This window comes from Coenobita brevimanus, chromosome 22, assembly GCF_032717465.1.
Source record: "Coenobita brevimanus isolate Jiangsu-jjx chromosome 22, ASM3271746v2, whole genome shotgun sequence".
Classification (NCBI taxonomy): domain Eukaryota; kingdom Metazoa; phylum Arthropoda; class Malacostraca; order Decapoda; family Coenobitidae; genus Coenobita; species Coenobita brevimanus.
In genome coordinates, this window is record NC_136975.1 from 9,094,013 (window position 1) to 9,097,520 (window position 3,508).

The following is a 3,508-nucleotide window of genomic DNA, read 5'->3' on the forward strand; positions in this document are numbered from 1 at the left end:
TTAAGTACTTGGGTAGTGTGATCAGTAAGGATAGAAGTTTGGAGGGTGAAGTACTTAATAGGGTACAACAAGGAAGAATGGTTGCCGGTTTCTTGAAAGTAGTGATAAGAAACAGGGAAGTGAGCATGGAAGTGAAAAAGTTGCTACATGACAGTATTGTGATACCAAGTTTAACGTATGGAAGTCAAGCTTGGACGTTGTTGGAGGGACATTAGTCAAGAGTGAGAGCAATGGAAATGAGTTATTTGAGAGGAGCCTGTTGTGTCACATGGAGAGACACAATGATAAATGAGGATGTGATGGAGCGATGTGGTGTGGCTGTGAATGTGATAGAAAGCGTTAGGAGAAACACATTGAGGTGGTTTGGCCATGTGGAGAGGATGGAGTGAGAGACTGACGAAGAGAGTGTATGTGAGTGAGATGGAGGGGGAGAGAGGGAGGGGGAGGCCAAGGATGAGATGGAGGGATGGAGTAGAGAGGTATATGAGAGAAGGGGATGTGAACTGGGAGCATGGCAGTGAAATGGCGGGGGACAGGGTGACGTGGAGACGATTTGTTTGCGGCCACCCTGTATGGGATTAAGGCATCTGGCAATAGATAAATAGTTTAGAGCTTGAATTTACACACCTTATGCCGCAAACCAGAGCATTTTAAACCAACTGGTTCATGAGCTATAGCCCATTAAAATTGAAAAAAGTTATCCTTCCAGGCGGGGCGACTCCAGTTTTCCATGCGCTCCCACCCTCATTCTTCCTCTCCCATTACCTTCCTTACCCATTCCCATCACACTCCCCTCTCTTCCTCCCCTCCCCCTCCCCCCTACCCCACCCAACCCTTCAAAATTTTCCAGGTCATTTTATTTTATTTTTTTCACCACTAGCATGCAAAATATTTTTTGTCGGTGTTCCTCAATCACTCTCAAAACCCTTCCCTTCCAACACTTCTCCCCCCCCACCTTCCCTCCCCCTGTCCCCTTCCCTCATAACTGTGTAGCTGTCAAAATCAAAAAGAAATTGATTGAAAGCATGCAAAACCTTTTTGTTGTGTTACACACTCCACCATCCCCTCTCCCCTTCCGCCCCTCCCCTCAAAGCCGTCAAGTCAAGTAGCTGTAAGAATTTCAAGGGAAAAAAAAAAGCTAATGCATGCAAAATGATGATAATGGTGTAAGAGAAAGACAAACTCACAGATACACAATTTATTATTATAAAAAACAAACATTACCAACATTTACATGACTCATCACGGTATATTCACGGAGATGAATATACTGTAAATACAAAAAAAATACATTTTCTGTTCCGTGCATTGATGTATGCAATTACACATACAATAATCTGGTACTGAATGAAAACACACGACATGAATAGTAACAATGACATACATATAACACTCTAGGTGGTGGAGGGGGGGGGGAGAGGTAAGCAGGCGGCATACTACAGGGTGGGTGGGTGTTGGAAGTGGGGTGGGGAGAGGCCTGGAGGGGTGATACGGCGGTATAGAGGTGGGAGACAGACACAACAAGACAAAGAGAGGGAGTACATGGGTGTAGAGGGTGGGTATGGGGCATATAACCCTCCCCAGGGAGACAGGGAGGGGGGAAATGGGGGGGAACCATTATGGTATCATGGAGGATGGTGGGGGAAAGGGAGAGAGGGAGCAGGAGGGAGTCAGAGACGAGGGAGGGGGAGAGAGAACAAAGGTGTTGGGGTAGGTGGTGAGAGGACAGTGGGGGAATCACCCCCCCATCATGGGTAGGGGCCCGGATCCTCTCCCCTTCCTACTCAGGATTTAGTTCCAATTGGTTTGCATCGATCTATGTCACAACTGGGCCGAAGCCTAGTGTCTGCATTTTTTTTTGCAAAGGCTCCTCTATCGATCCTAGTCGGCATCAAGCCAAATTCTGGAAAAGGATCGATCGATCCTATTAGTACTTTAGGGGTTAAGTGGAGCTATTTCTGGTAAGTCACGTTCTAGTACATGGACGTTCTGGCTGACTTCCTCTTAGGTAGAATTTCTGGCAAATATACTCGCTATGATGTTTGCTTTACCATGTGGGTCATTTATAGTGTTACCATCAGAAGATATTCGCGGGGGAATGGGTGGTGGCTTGTTAAAGATATTTCTGAAATAATTGAGAGTTTACCAGAATCTTCTACTATCATTAAGATTATTTAATATTTTGGATGCTTGGTTGTGAAAAAAGTTTGATTTAGTGAAGTTAACACGTGGATTGTGAATTACCTTTTTTTTTTTTTTTTTTTATCTCTCCCTGTGGTGCGCAAAAAACGAAGGAAAAAAAGTTTTCTTTTTAGTTTTTGTTTATTATACATTTGAAGATAAACATCCAGGGCATCATCTGGTGGAAAGAAAAAGGTCTCTTCCTCTCCGTCTTTGTCTAGCACCATGCGTAAGTTTGTGTAGGGGTCGAGTTGTTTATGGTGATGCATGGCCAGCACAGCCTGAGCTGTGGCTCTCAACACGATGCTACCCAGCCTGAGCTGTGGCTCGCAGTCCTCTGGTTAATAGCTGCTTTTGCATGGTTTCTAGTAGTTATAAATTGACCAGATTGATTCAGATGATTTTTATTTTAAGTAAAATTTATAAGCTAAGAACTTTTGGGTCGTTGCTCTGGCACAATTGTTGCCAAATCATTTTGTGGAGTCTAATCTTTTGGTGAACTGTTGACTGGGTATGAATAATTTCATAGCTGCTCGTATTAAATCATTAATGTAGGATGGGTAGTACTGATGTTGCTGGAGAAGAAAGACTGCCATGGAATATCAGCAAGATAATTCCTAAATCGATTCATACCACGTTGAGTACACCGCTTCCCGTCCGATCAGCGAAGTTAAGCAACGTTGGGTCTGGTTAGTACTTGGATGGGTGACCGCCTGGGAACACCAGATGCTGTTGGCATCCCTACGTGTCAAGTGGGGTTGGTGGAGGATTAGTGCCCCTCCCTGTAAAACAATTAACTCTAAGCCCTTGGCCACCCCGTCTGGGATACATGGCGTCTGGCAATGATGATGATGATGATGATGATTCCAATCTGCCCTATCAAGGTGCCATCTGGTCACCCTGACTGGTTCAGAAAGAAAAGGTCTGGGGCAATTAACTAATAAGGCTTTGATGAGATTGTGGTCGGAGGATCGAAGTGGTGACAATACTTCTATCCTGTACTGATCTGGATTATTTGTCAGGTCCAAGAGACAGGCATTAAGGTCAGGCTTATTTGGTATTTTGGTTGGCTGTTTTATCAACTGCGTGAAGTTAAATAATTCTGCAAACAACTCGCATTCTAGACCAGTATCATCATTCCTGGCAGAATGCGAAAACGATTCTAAATCATGGATGTTAAATTCACCCATAATGGTAATTTAAGTGGTAAGGGTGAGGTTACGATCAATCAATTGTGTGAATATGGATTCAAATATGCTGGGTTATGAAGAATCACCGGGGGAGCGATAAACTACACAGGTACATTTGGTAATGTTTAGAAAAATTA

At 43.9% G+C, this 3,508-nt stretch overlaps 1 pseudogene; it reads left to right on the plus strand.

Moving 5' to 3' along the window:
• Window positions 1-2,802: 2,802 nt before the first annotated feature.
• On the plus strand, window positions 2,803-2,919 carry LOC145392546 (5S ribosomal RNA; annotated as a pseudogene).
• The last annotated feature ends 589 nt before the right edge of the window (window positions 2,920-3,508 follow it).